The sequence below is a fragment of the Erythrolamprus reginae genome, chromosome 1 (genome assembly GCF_031021105.1).
Source record: "Erythrolamprus reginae isolate rEryReg1 chromosome 1, rEryReg1.hap1, whole genome shotgun sequence".
Lineage (NCBI taxonomy): Eukaryota > Metazoa > Chordata > Lepidosauria > Squamata > Dipsadidae > Erythrolamprus > Erythrolamprus reginae.
In genome coordinates, this window is record NC_091950.1 from 32283670 (window position 1) to 32299357 (window position 15688).

Below are 15688 nucleotides of genomic sequence, written 5' to 3' on the forward strand. Positions count from 1 at the left end.
GGAGCACTAGGCCCCAACACTTTGCATTCTGGGTGATCCCAACCAGCCCTGGGATCACCCAATCACCTGGTGCTCAGATCCGGCCTGTCTGAGCATGCAAGGGTACCACGCAGCATTCTGGGCAATCTCTTCAAGCCTACGGATTGCTTAGCCTCATGTATAAAAGAGCCACTTCTTCCGCTCCTATGCAAATGGTGGCCAGCATCCGAACTGCCGTTCGATAATTCTATTGCAAAGTATATTATCTTCTTCTTCTTCTTCTTCTTCTTCTTCTTCTTCTTCTTCTTCTTCTTCTTCTTCTTCTTCTTCTCCTTCTCCTTCTCCTCCTCCTCCTCCTCCTCTTCCTCCTTCTCCCTTTCTCTCTCATGTGTTTCTGTCTGTCTATCTGTCTGTCCCCCATGTATGTTCACAGGCAGCTGCATTTTAGATCCTGCACATTGGAAAGCATAGGGCAGGCTGTATTTCTTCCATTTTGGACAATGTGACCCAGAGGGAGGGATATGGGCTCAATAGCTCTCAAATGCATTTGCTCATCTACTTTGGTCCAGATGCACGAGGACAGTGATGGTGTACATTTTTTTCCTTGGGCGCCAAAAAGGCATGTTCACTAGTGATGGGCGAACCCAACGGTGTTCGGGTTTGGCAAGTTCAGACGAACTTTACACAAAATTCATCCGAACCCGAACCGAACCCAAACCCGATTCCGGGGGCGGAGTCTTGACATCACCGGCAGGTGATCACCTTGGCGTCCTTAGCAACCTGCCGGTGATGTCAAAGCTCCAAACACTGAACATGACCCCAAACTTTGCCCGAAGTTTCAAAAAATTTCGTGTTCGTGTTCAGCATACCGAACACCGCAAAATTTGGTATGGACCCGAATTGTGCGGGTTCGGTTCGCCATCACTAGTGTTCACACATTACGGTGCCCATGTGGGTGTGCACATAATTCAATGCCCCCTGAGTATGCATGTGTGATTCCCCCATGCTGCCCCACCCCCCATGCATGCACACACAATCTGCCCATTCACACATTTCTCAACTTTGGGTGGGCCTGGTAAGCCCATTTTTCACCCTCCCCAGGCTCTAGAGGCACTCTTGGAGCCTGGGGAGGATGAAAATGGCTTCCCCATCCTCCCAGAGTCCCTCCAGTGACTGAAAATGCCTTTCCAGAGCCTCTGTGCAAGCCAAAAATCAACTAAACAGCACACACATGCACACTACAGATTAATTAGGGCAACGACTTGCATGCTGATAGATATGGCTCTGCATGCCACCTGTGGCACCTGTGCCGTAGGTTCGCCATCACTGCATTAAAAATTTTCCCCCAGATTACTTTTCTCCCCATACCCCAGATAGATTTGACTCATTTAAAAAAAATATCTTTCTTTTGCGGGCTTCTTCTCCTGAACAGATTTGATCCTGTTCAAATTGCAGAGATATACCGCTGGCAGATAGAATGACAGACAGATAAATTCTTAAGCCCTTTGCATTTTCCCTTCCTTTCTGGGTTAGAAAGAATAAAACGAGGCTCATTTCCAACAGTCAAGCTAAGGTGATTTGCCCGCTACCCAAATCTCTTACAAAAGTCGTTTCCTACCCACATTGCCTCTTTCATAGGGATCAAAGATTCTTGCAAACCGGTGCGGGGGTGGCAAGGAATGATTCTGATTCAACCCTACACTAAAATGCTGCATACCACATCCTGAGCTTTTGCAAGAAAGCTGGGATGTAAATCTGGAAAATAATTTTATAAATCCATGCAGTAAATGGCCATCTTCTCGTTTTACCGTCTGCCTGCTGAAGCGATACAATAATAGCATGTCCCCTATTTAATTTGTTTCTCTCCTCATCTCCTTCCTTCTACTCAACCTGTAGATGAACATGCCTGTCCCTATAAATCTGATGGCGCCTTGGAAGAATTTGGAGTGCTGAAGTCCAGATGGGATGAGTAAATATATATTTCTCATTAGACATGTTTGTGGCTCTCCTCTCAAACATTGAGAATAAATAAGGGCAGTGTTGACATGTATCTCCCCGAGTTCCTGTCTTCTTCCCTCACTGCTTCTCTGTGCTCTGACAATCCTTGAAGTTAGCAATTGAAATTCTGCCCCTGTGTGCCTTCCATGGCTCGCCAGCAAGCTCCATTCATCAGAGCTTCCTTGTTCTGGTTCAATTAAATTCTATAGCACTGCGAGGTGATGTAGCATCAGCTCTGGTGTGGAATTTCAATGCAGCTGACGGGCTTGTAAATATGCTACGGAGGATAAATTGGCCATCAGTTGGGCTGAGAGGAACAGCGGAAAGTGACTGATTACAGCTCGTTTTTGTATGCCTCGAAGTTGCCAAGCCAGTACGGGGATCCTGAGCTCTCCTTGGAGCCTGGAGAAAAGATGGCAAGATCTCACTGTTGCTTTAAAAAACAAAAAATGAACAATAAAAAACCAGTAAGGGTCATGCATAAGTATACCAACATGCCTACTATCCCTATCCTAATATTTCCCTGTTATTAGTACCCATCTCATATAGATAAATAGTGTTATATCTATGTATAATACCAGTATGTACTTGGCAAAATAAATAAATAAAATAAATAATCCTAGATACTTTAAAACAAACGTTCTGGAACTGACTAAAAGAATTTGCTTGGAAGGCTTCAATAAAAGCTGAGATTAGATCTTAAAAGGGGAAGAAAGATGCTCCATCTCAGAAATATGTCTGTGGGGCGGGGGGCATTTTAGAAACAGGAATCCAAGGGCCAAATAGAATTCACATCCCATAATTCTAGAGTACTGTACTGCATTTAGTTCTGTTCACCACACTACAAAAAAAGACACTGAAACTCTAGAGAAAGTACAGAAGAGAGCAACTAGGATGATAAGGGGACTGGAAACTATAACTAATGAAGAGCGGTTGCAGGAACTGGGCATGGACAGTCTAGCAAAGAGAAGGACCAGGGGAGACATGATAGCAGTGTTCCAATAACTGAGGGGCTACCACAGAGGGGATGGGGTTAGGCTGTTTTCCAAGGCACCAGAAGGCCAGACAAGGAATAACAGATGGAAGCTGACCAAAGAGAGATTCAACCTGGAAATAATGAGGAACTTTCTGACGGTGGGAGAGATCAAATAGTGCAGGGGTAGGCAAATGTGGCTCTTCTATGACTTGTGGACTTCAACTCCCAGAATTCCTGAGCCAATCATACTAGGTCAGGAATTCTGGGAGTTGAAGTCCACATGTCATAGAAGAGCCAACTTTGCCTACCCCTGAACTAGTGGAACAGCTTGCCTGCGGAGGTTGTGAACGCCCCAACACTTGAGACTTTCAAGGGGAGATTGGATTGCCATTTGTATGGGGTGGTATAGGGTCTCCTGCCTGAATGGAGGGTTGGACTAGATGACCTACAAGGTCCCTTCGAACTCAAACAAACAAGCAGACAGACAGACAGACAGACACTGAACCAGTATGAAAATCAGAGAACTGGAGATCCTACAAATTAGGAGCATGACAATTTGAAATATTCTGAGGAATATTTGGAATATTCTGATGAATGACTGCACTTGAGCCCAACATTTCTGTGGCTAAGTGAGACGATTGTTAAGCGGGTTTTGCCCAATTTTATGACCTTTGTTGCCACGGTTGTTCAGTGAACCATTATAGTTATTAAATTAGTAACATGGTTGGAACGTAAATCTGGCTTCCCCATTGTGTTTGCATGTCAGAAGGTCTCAAAAGGTAATCACAGGACCCCAGAAAATGGCAACAGTGATAAATATGAGTCAATTGCCAAGTGTCTGAATTTTTATCATGTGACCGAGGAGGTGGGGGGGTAGTTGCAATAGTCATAAGGGTGAAAAATAGTCATAAACACAGTACCGTTGTAACTTTACATGGTCACTAAATTCAAGGACTATCTGTACCTATCGGTTCTTGCTGACTTTCTGTCTTTTGTGAAGGAAAAGATCATGGAAATATGAATTGTTGAGCCTATTTCATACATACCCTAAACACGATTTGTTGAATAAACAGGCATTGGTTAGATAACGCTCAATCCACTAACCTGTAAACAAGCAAAGCCTATTTTGATTTAATATATAGTGTGAACCCAGGCTATGTATCCCATGGCAACTGACCAAGCTATTTTACATTGGAAGCAAGTAACTGCTTCAATTATCTGCTTCTAGCAATCTGATTGGACAATTTTACCGACTATCCTGACTAAAGAACCAGGATAAGATGCTTGTAGCCTGCTATCTTACTGCAGTGACATATGCCATAGGAAACAACATTGAGATGACAATGCCAAAAGTTGATGCCAGCCTTTTGAGATGTCTTTATTAACTTATTATGTAAGAAAAAATTTAATATTAGTATTAAATTAATATTTTGAAAGGGCACTTCCAAACCATATTTTGAAAGTCTGTGAGAGGACCAAAATATGACAGAATAAAAATGGCATATTTATAGAACTGTCATCCTCATATAGGGGTGTCAAACTCAGGCATCACATTGTCATCACGTGATGTATCACAGCTTTTTCCTCCTTCGCTAAAATGGGGGTGGGAGCGGCCAGTGGACGATGCATCTCGCCCATGGGCTGTGGGTTTGACACCCCTATCTTAATGGGACTGCCTTCTGCCGTATGACTCCCAGCGACTGGTTAGGTCCCACAGAATCAGTCTTTTCCAGGTACTGTCAACTAGACAGTGCCACTTGGCAAGGCCTAGGGGAAGAGACTTCTCTGTGGGGGCCCCAGCCCTCTGGAACCAGCTCCTCCCAGAGATTTGCACTACCCCCATCCTCCTTGCCTTCCTCAAGAGTCTTAAGACTCATTTATGCCACCAGGCTAGGGGCGATTAGATCTTAGCCCCTGGCCAATGAATGATGGTATGGCTGTTGTTTGAATGGGTATAATTGATTTTTAATATAACCGAGGATTTTAGATAGTTTATGTAGTTTTAATTAATTGGATTTAGCTTATTGTCTCCTACTGTTTCTTTTATATGCTGTAAGCCACCCCAAGTCCTTGGAGAGGGGTGGCATATAAATCCAATAAATAAATAAGTAAGTAAGTAAGTAAGTAAGTAAGTAAGTAAGTAAGTAAGTAAGTAAGTAAGTAAGTAAGTAAGTAAGTAAGTAAATAATTAGATAGATAGATAGATAGATAGATAGATAGATAGATAGATAGATAGATAGATAGATAAATAAATAATATACATCTAGGCCCAAACCACTTGCAAAAGTGAAAAACTAGCAACTTAATATGGATGATGCTCCAGAATAAAAGCACATATTTTTCCTATTCTGAATACCCAGTGGTATTCATAAGTGTGAATCAACTGTTAACTGAATCATGCTTTAATTCATAGATTCATAGTTACAGAGTTGGAAAAGACCCTACGTAAAATGTAATACAATCCTCTGATTTATGCAGCTTTTACTAAAATATGACAGATAGCTATCCCACTAGTGTTTGAAGACTTTCAATAAATGTGACCATATTACACTACTGTATTTTTCGGAGTATAAGAGGCACTGGAGTATAAGAAACACCTTAGTTTGGGGAAACGAAAACAAGAAAAAAATGCCTCTGTCTCCCAGCAATTTGCCAAACAACAAACAGCACAGATGATATAAACTGTTTTCTGTGTATTTCTGTGCATTTGTGCCTGACCCATAGAAACAGCAAAGAATTGGAGGAATATACATTATGGCATCACCCTCTTTTTGGGGGTAAAAAGGTGTGTCCTATACACCGAAAAATACGGTACTTTAACTCCAGTTGATAATTTTGTTTGATGATACTGATGTTCCATCAGATCAGTATTGTTTGTCAATGACCACAACATGCTTCTTCAGGACTTCTAACATGGCACTTGTTGCTGCAGTGACAGAGTCTATCTACCGTCCTGCTGTTCACCTCTGCTTCTCTTTCCTTTCACTTTTCCCAGCTTTATAGCTTTCTTCCTGAGAGCTAGGTCTTTGTATAATATGTCTGAAGTAGGATAATTTATGCCTGGCCATTTGTGTGTCTTAAATGAGAAATTTGGGTTTATTTCATTATCCACATGCTTCTTTTCTAGGCTATGTTCTGTCGGGCTCTCTGGTAGACTCCTCCCGAAAATTCACAGGTACAAATTTCAGACACACACACATGTTTGAAAATTCAAAACAATGTTCTTTATAATGAAAATTCACTTAAACCAAGCCCTCTTTTGGTGTAGCAAAGAGCACTCGTCTCCAAACAAACTGGTAATTGGTACAAGTCCCTTATCAGTTCTGTGATACTTAGCTTGCAGCTGTGGGGCAATTCACAGTCCTTCTTCTTTCACAAAGTGAAACACACTTTGCTCTGGTTTAGTTTCAAAGCGGGGAAAAATCAGCACACAAAAGGTCAAAGTCAGCAAAGCAGGCAGGAAACACAACGATCAGATAATCCTCCTCAATGGCCAAACCCACAGGCTGCTCTTTATAGCAGCTTCACTAATTACCACAGTCCCCTCCAACCACAGGTGGACTCATTTTCTTTGATAATAATCTCTCAGTTGTTGTTGCCTATGCATCACTCTCCGCATGCGGGGCTGTATCCTTAACTCTTGTTCTGAATCCAAGGAGGAGCTAGATAATTGATCTCCTTCTGAGCTGTCTGCCACACTCTCCTCCTCCCTGTCACTCATGTCTTCTTGGTCAGAGGAGCCTTCATCAGCAGATTCCACCGGGGGCAAAACAGGCCTGCAGCATGTGGATGTCTCCCTCACATCCACAGTCCTTGGGGCAGGAGCTGGGCCAGAGCTAACCACAACAGGCTATGTATGTGGTGTTCTCAGGAATCCTGTTTAACACCAAAATTCAAAAGCATCAGTATCAGTGGTGGGTTGCTCCCGGTTTGTCCCAGTTCTGTGAACTGGCAACAGTGGTGGCATGAGGCTCCGCCCACCCACTGGGATGCATTTGCATATGTGCTGAAGCATCACACATGCATGCAAGCGGGCTGGAGCATGCACAAGCAAACCAGTAGTTACGGGATTTACAACTCACCACTGATCAGTACACTTTTTATTCTGCTTTTATAGAGTCCATCTTTTGTTCTGGAGAAATCCACAGGGGAAACCATTACTTGCATGTTTCTAATCTTTGTAAGCATTGAAACATCCCGGAATCTGAACATCCAAAATTTCCAACATTTTTCAAGCAGGACAAGAAATGAGAGGTGGAACCTTTTAAAGAGAAATCCAACCAAGAAGAAGAAATGTTCTGACAGTGAAAACAATTAATCCATTAAATAGTTTGCCTCCTAGAGTTGCATCCCTGGTGCTTTTCACAAATACACTGGACAACCATTTGACCATGATAATATTTTCATTCAGCCTCTTTAACAGTTTCTAATAGGACTCAGTTTTCAGTCAATATATTGTCAGTTCTCCTTGAAACTTTATTTATTTATTTATTGTTAGAGTTGAAAGGGACCATGACGGCCATCGAGTTCAACCCCCTGCCCAAGCAGGAACCTATAGTACACCAGTCAAGTGGCACTTCAATCTTCTCTTAAAAATGTCCAGTGTTGGAGTTCACAACGTCTTCTGGTAGGTTGTTCCATTGGTTGATCGCTCTGACCGTCAGGAAATTCCTCCTTATCTCCATGTTGAATCTCTCCTTGGTCAGCTTCCAGCCGTTGTTCCTCATCCGACCCTCTGGTGCCCTGAAGAATAAAGTGATCCCCTCCTCTCTGTGACATCCCCTCGTATACTTGTAGACTGCTATCATGTCCGCTCTGGCCCTCCTTTTCTCTAGGCTATCCATGCCCAGTTCCCTCAGTCTCTCTTCGTAAGTTTGGGTTTCCAATCCCTTAATCATCTTGGTTGCTCTTTTTTGCACCTTCTCCGGAGTTTCAATGTCTCTTTTGAAGTGTGGTGACCAGAACTGAATACAGTACTCGAGATGTAGTCGGACCAGGGCGTAGTAGAGTGGTATTAAGACTTCCCTGGTCTTGAAGTGTATTCCCCTGTTGATGCAGCTTAGGATTGTGTTGGCTTTTTTAGCTGCTGCTGCACATTGTTGGCTCATGTTTAGTTGATTGTCCACCAAGACTCCGAGGTCTCTTTCGCAGTCGCTACTGCTAAGAGGGGTTTCTCCCAGGTTGTATTTGTGTCCAGGGTTTTTTCTGCCTAGGTGAAGGACTTTGCTCTTGTCGATGTTAAACATCATTTTGTTGGTGTGGGCCCACTGTGTTAGTCTGTCTAGGTCTTTCTGTAATTTGAGCCTGTCTTCTAGGGTATTGGCTACCCCCGCCAGCTTGGTGTTGTCTGCGAATTTGATCAGTTGCCCTTTTTAGAATGCAGTACCCCAAACTGGACTTATCATTGTCAATGGAATCTACCTAAGACAGAGTAAATGAAAACAACTGCTTCCTATATATTGAAATCTATAATATTTTTAATATACCCCAAAATAGAATTTGCCTTTTTAATAATCACATTACAGATAGTTCTTGGAGTCTTATTCTTCTCCCTTTTTTTTTTTTTTTTGAAGATATGGGCAACATTTGCTTCCTCCAGCATTCTAGAACCTCACAATTCTTCTCCAATAATTTTAAATGTAATTTTTAAAAATTACATTTAACAGTCCTGCAGACAGCTCTGCTAGTTCCTTCAGTGCCTTAGGGTGTAATTCATCTGGCCTTTGAGACTTGAATTATTTAAATCAGTTAAGTGCTTTTTTACCCTCTCCTCATTTATCCTGAGCTGAGTCTTTCTTCTTCTGCTAGTAGCACAGCAATGATCAGATAGGTTTCCTTCTGACAGGAGGGGGAAAAGAGAGAGAGAGAGAGAGAGAGAAAATGTAAGATTTAAAGAACAGTTTTTAAAGTTTCAGAATAAAGTTCCAGGCGACTAGGACAGATTGCCTAAGGGCACTTCCAAACCATAGTTATTTGGATCAGATCTCACCTGCATGGATTCTGTCTGCATGTGGGAACCCAAAGAGCTTCTCGACTTATAGAGAAACTCCTCCAGGAGATGAAGTGGCATAATAGATGCCTGCAGCATATTGGAGGAAAACAAAGAGCAAGCCTAAAAAAAAGTATAGGCAAGAGTCATCCTTAGGTATCACCCACTGGTGATAAAGATGACAAAACAGTTACTTTTCCAACTGATATTGTATCTGCAGAGAGCCAGCTGAGTCCCCAGTTTATGGTGATGAAATCCTTCTTGGGCAAGAAAGTAGGTGGACACTGATGAGGATCATCATTCCAGGCATCTATTGGATAAAGTTGCTAAAATTTGCTCAGATTTATACATATTCTAGATAGGTCCCTGCAGTGCATTCTTCTCCCGTTGTGTGGAAAGAATTTGAAGCTGTTGGTCCGGAGGCAGTGGAAAGGCTTCCTTGGAGCTACTTGTGAGTGTTTTACCACCTGTATTTTAAATCCCTGTCTCTCCTGGAGATAACATATAGACGGGCCTATGTAGTGGCTGCTTTTGGTAGGAGTGCTACATGGCATAATACAAGTCTATTTCAGTGAAGGGCTGCAAAAAAATTTACTACCACATTGTGGGCATGGCTTATTTTGTGGGTGTGGTTTGCTGGCCATGTGACCAGATAGGAGTGGCTTGATGATCATGTAACTGGGAGGTGGCTTAAAGGTCATGTGACTGGCATAAAGGGGGGCAACTTGATGTCACTCACGTCAAGGGTTTGGGTTAGGGTGCCTGTAGCCTCAAAGAGATACAATTTCTCTATTTACTATTACTGAACATTCAAATTATACTATTTAATTCTATGTATACAGTAATACCTCATGATACGAACTTAATTGGTGCAAGGAGGAGGTTCGTAAGACGAAAGGTTCGTAAGACAAAACATTGTTTCCCATAGGAAACAATGTAAAGTCAATTAATCCGTGCAACCAAAAAAACCCCCACAAAAAAAGGGCTTTCGGCGACTGCTGGGAAGCCGTGCGGCTGTTTTAAAAGGTGACAGCCGGCCTGGGGGGCTTCCCAGCACCCCCCCCCGAACCCAGGTTCGGGGTTCAGGGGGGTGCTGGGAAGCCCCCAGGCCGGCTGCGACCTTTTAAAACAGCCGCGTGGCTTTCCAGCTGTCTCCTGAAGCCGAACGCCAAAGCTGAACTTCCGCGTTCGGCTTCAGGAGACAGCTGGGAAGCCGCGCGGCTGTTTTAAAAGGTCGCAACCGGCCTGGGGGGCTTCCCGGCACCCCCCCGAACCCCAAACCCGGGTTCAGGGGGTGCGGGGAAGCCCCCCAGGCCGGCTGCGACCTTTTAAAACAGCTGCGTGGCTTCCCAGCTGTCTCCTGAAGCCGAACGCCAAAGCCGAACTTCCGCGTTCGGCTTCGGGAGACAGCTGGGAAGCCGCGCGGCTGTTTTAAAAGGTCGCAGCCGGCCTGGGGGGCTTCCCAGCACCCCCCAAACCCCAAACCTGGGTTTGGGGGGGTGCTGGGAAGCCCCCCAGGCCGGCTGCGACCTTTTAAAACAGCCACGCGGCTTCCCGGCTGTCTCCTGAAGCCGAACGCCAAAGCCGAACTTCCGCGTTCGGCTTTGGGAGACAGCTGGGAAGCCGCGTGGCTGTTTTAAAAGGTGACAGCCGGGCTGGGGGGCTTCCCAGCAACCTCCCGAACCGAACCCGGGGTTCAGAAAATTTTTGCCTCTTCTTACGAACTTTGTTCGAGTTATGAACCAGCGTTTGGGAGGCTTCTGGGAAGCCCCGCCGCCTGGCTGTCACCTTTTAAAACAGCCGCGCGGCTTCCCAGCAGTCTCCAAACGCCGGTTCATAACTCGAAAAAAGTTCGTAAGAACAGGCAAATTTTTTCTGAACCCCGGGTTCGTATCATGAGTTGTTCGTAAGACAAGGGGTTCGTATCTTGAGGTACCACTGAATTTTATTTATTTATTTATTTATTCATTCATTCATTCATTCATTCATTCATTTATTACATTTGTATTCCGCCCCGCTCCGTAGACTCAGTAGATATATGCCATCTGTGTACACACATAATACACACAGGCACACCAAAATATACATTAGCTACTATATAAACTGTATGTATATGTACACACACACACATGTACAGCTCTTTTAAAATTCTACACATTCAAACTCATTTACTGCAATAGGAAAGACATACCCAGAGCACAGAACAGAAAAAAAGGGGAAAAAATCAATTTTTCTACCAGTTACATAGAAACATAGAAGACTGACGGCAGAAAAAGACCTCATGGTCCATCTAGTCTGCCCTTATACTATTTCCTGTGTTTTATCTTAGGATGGATATATATTTATCCCAGGCATGTTTAAATTCAGTTACTGTGGATTTACCAACCACGTCTGCTGGAAGTTTGTTCCAAGGATCTACTACTCTTTCAGTGAAATAATATTTTCTCACGTTGCTTTTGATCTTTCCCCCAACTAACTTCAGATTGTGTCCCCTTGTTCTGCGTACCTGATCAAAATTTTTCTACTGGTTCTGCATACCTGACTATTACCAAAGGACTCCATCACTGGTCTATTTCCAAGACCATCTATCTTATTTCTGCCTACTCCACTGATTTATGCACTAGGTCTCTTCCATTATATAGTGTTATCTCATTGGATCCAAAATCATGTCTTCTCTGTTAAAGTACTACCTATATGTAACACCATCCCTTTAGAGGTCTTGGTTTCCTTAACCCTATTGATTTCATTAGGCTTTAAAGCCATGGCTGTTCCCCCAATATTTGGATTGGGAGGTTAAGAGAGCTTATCACATGGTGTTGTTTTTATTGCATAATGGAATTTGTTTGTTTTGCATCCTTGGACATTATTTGGATTTTGTTCTAATTGTTAGTTTTAACTTTTTACACAATTGAACTCATTGCTTTGATAAGTGGCCATATAAATCATATAAATGTATGTATACATATACCTAATTCTGTAACCTGTGCAATCTACAGATCTATAAGTAATATTATTTTCTGTTTCATCCGAGCAAGAAACTATCATCAGTGAAGTCATAAATAGGATGTAGCAAGTCTATAGTACCTCTGACCCTCGGATACTATTAAAAAGAGCCTATTAAGATACTATTAAGAATCTCGGCGGTGCTGTGGTTAGAGTGCAGTACTGCAAGCTACTTCTGCTGATCACTGGCTGCCAGCAGTTTGGCAGATCAAATCTCAGTAGGCTCAAGGTTGACTCAGCCTTCCATCCTTCCAAGGTCAGTAAAATGAGGACCCAGACTATTGGGGGCAATACGCTTACTCTCTATAAACTACTTAGAGAAGACTGTGAAGTCCAAATGCTATAAATGCTAAATGCTATTGCTAAAACTTCCATTCCCATAATCTTTAATTGAGTGAATCAGTGCCTCGTAGAGCAACAACTTTGGAACCAATGTACCTCAAATGGGTTGACTTTACAGAATATGTCCAAAATCCCCTAACCCCAAAATCTTCAACCTTACAATATCTGCAGTTGACCTCTCTCCTTTTCTAAGAGGTCTGTAAGGGGTATGCATAAGAATAGAATAGAATAGAATAGAATAGAATAGAATTTTTTATTGGCCAAGTGTGATTGGACACACAAGGAATAAGCGCACCATTATGCCTACTGCCCTTTCCTACTGTCTTTTTATCCTTTCTATCACTACTTTCTACTTAGAAACATAGAAGACTGGCGGCAGAAAAAGACCTCATGATCCATCCAGTCTGCCCTTATACTGTTTCCTGTGTTTTATCTTAGGATGGATATATGTTTATCCCAGGCATGTTTAAATTCAGTTACAGTGGATTTACCAACCACGTCTGCAGGAAGTTTGTATGTTATGTTAAGTTTGTTACTAATGTTATGTTAATACAAACTATAATTCTATACCTGTTTGACTAAATAAATAAATAAATAAATAAATAAATAAATAAATAAATAAATAAATAAATAAATAAATAAATAAATAAATAAATAAATAAATAAATAAATAAATAAATAAATAAATAAATAAATAAATAAATAAATAAATAAATAAATAAATAAATAAATAAATAAATAAATAAATAAATAAATAAATAAATAAATAAATAAATAAATAAATAAATAAATAAATAAATAAATAAATAAATAAATAAATAAATAAATAAATAAATAAATAAATAAATAAATAAAATCTGGACTCATGATTCCCATTGAATTGAAACGTAGCATTTTTAAAGACCCTCAATCTTATGTATATCTTACCTTGGAATCTCGGAAGAAAAAGAGCCCAAAAGGTACATTAAGTGATAATAATAACAATAAGGAAAAAGCCCAGGTACTATAAAGAAAAAATATATACAAACACATGTAATTATCAATGTAAAATTGGTGGCATACAATCGCAAAGATGCTTTTTCAAAAGGCAACTGGATTTGGTTTTTCCTTGAAGATGTTTTGTTTCTCATCCAAGAAGCTTCTTCAATTCTGACTGAATGGTGGAGGATGGAAGGATTTATATTCCTTGCAGTCATTTACACTCTTTCTGAGTGTCACTGAGGACAGTTGGCCGCTTATGTGTGCCCCAGGGGTGGGCTACTGCCCGGATGGGCAGAGGGATGCAGTGGGATAGCAAAAATGGAGCTCCACCCCAGAGCACCCAATTTGCACTGAAAAATGTTGAAAAAAAAATGCAGAGCATCCTACATAAGCCACGCCCACAGTGTATTAGTAAAAAATTGTTTTGGAGCCCTTTTGGAACAAACTTCCAGCAGACGTGGTTGGTAAATCCACAGTAACTGAATTTAAACATGCCTGGGATAAACATATATCCATTGTAAGATAAAATACAGGAAATAGTATAAGGGCAGACTAGATGGACCATGAGGTCTTTTTCTGCTGTCAGTCTTCTATGTTTCTATGTTTCACCAACTCATACTCACCTGAATAGTGCAAATAGGTGTGGAACCTTCTTGCACTTGCTAAATGGATCTGGATGACTGAGACTCTCCATAGTCACTTGCATAAAATGTGCAATGCGAGCACAAAATATTAGGAGGTGATGTGAATGAAAAGTATATGGACTTCTGCATGGAGCTTTTACCAAATTTACAAATGGTAGGTTGGTTGGGAAAATGGGATATTGAGCAAAAACAAACCTGACAAATTGGCCCATCTGTTCTTGGATGATTCCTTAATTAAACACCAGACAATTATGATGAAGAAACCTCTCCCAATTTCACCATTCTTCCACTCTTTGCTCTGCATCACAACATCACTCCCATCCACATATAGCAGCTTTGGCATGATGCCATTGTCATGCCCACGTTTCTAATTCATGCTCCTGCTAAGATGGCTGCCGCAGGAATTCAAATATAGTAACAGTGACATCTGGTCAGTTAAAAAGAAATTTGCAGGCAACTGCTGGACCTCCTACTCAGCGGGATTTCAATCAACCTGTTTCATCTAAATAGCCCCTCACCAAATTCCATGTAGTCAAGTCCCGTAGGCCATTGTTTACTAACTGAAAAAGCTCTGTCATTCTAAAAAGTGAGAGCCTTTCAGAAAGCTGCCAGCTTACAGAACTAATTTATTATTTGGCTAATTGGGGAACAAAATGCCTACTCGAGCTAGAGCCAACCAAAATAGAATGGATTTCCATTCTTTTCATCTGCTCTTAGAATCTCTGAGGTCTTCTTTGAAATGCCATTTTTCATCACGCTCAGCTTCGCGTGATAAGCGAGTTTAAAATAAATAAATGTGTAATGCCACAACAAGTCATTAAAGGCCATCTATCTCCAGAAATTGCCAGTTAAGAATGAAGAGAAGCAGGTAATATTCCATAAGTTTAATTTATAAAGGGCTATAAATCTGATTAAACCTTTGTACATGATTCTGTTGACAGATGGGGTTTTATAGCATGAAATGAATTTTTTTAAAAATCAGAACAATGAATCAGAGTGAAAGCCCCAAAGAAGAATGAAATCACATGGAGGTTAAAGAAACCAAACATTTTTCAAAGGAATAATAATCTGAGCTGAAATGAGGTTTCAGAAAAAAAATATCAAAAACCAAAAGACCTCTTCTGGCAGCTTTTCAAAGGAGAGTTGAAATATTCAGATCAAAGATTTATTACCAAAGGTTCAGGTTTGCTATTCAGCTAAATACAGAATGGAGTGTGATAAACACACACACGTATGCACACACACTATATATATACCATATATATACTATGTGTGTGTGTGTATGTATACATACATGCATACATACATATATACATACATGCATCCATCCATCCACATACATACACTGCTCAAAAGAAATAAAGGGAACACTCATATAATACATCCTGGATCTGAATGAATGAAATATTCTCATTGAATACTTTGTTCTGTACAAAGCTGAATGTGCACAATATCATGTGAAATTGATTGTCAATCAGTGTTGCTTCCTAAGTGGACAGTTTGATTTCACAGAAGTTTGATTTACTTGGAGTTATATTGTGTTGTTTAAGTGTTTCCTTTATTTTTTATACAGTGTATATACAGTGTATATATGTATGTATGTATGTGTGTGTGTATGTATTGGTGTTTCTTTTATCCTATGTAATGTCTGCAATAACTAATATATTTATTGGTTGTACACCGTGTTTCCCCAAAAATAAGATTCTGACATACATATTTTTTGAACCCTGAAATGAATGCTTGGTTTTATTGCCATGCACTCAAAAGCCCGGTTAG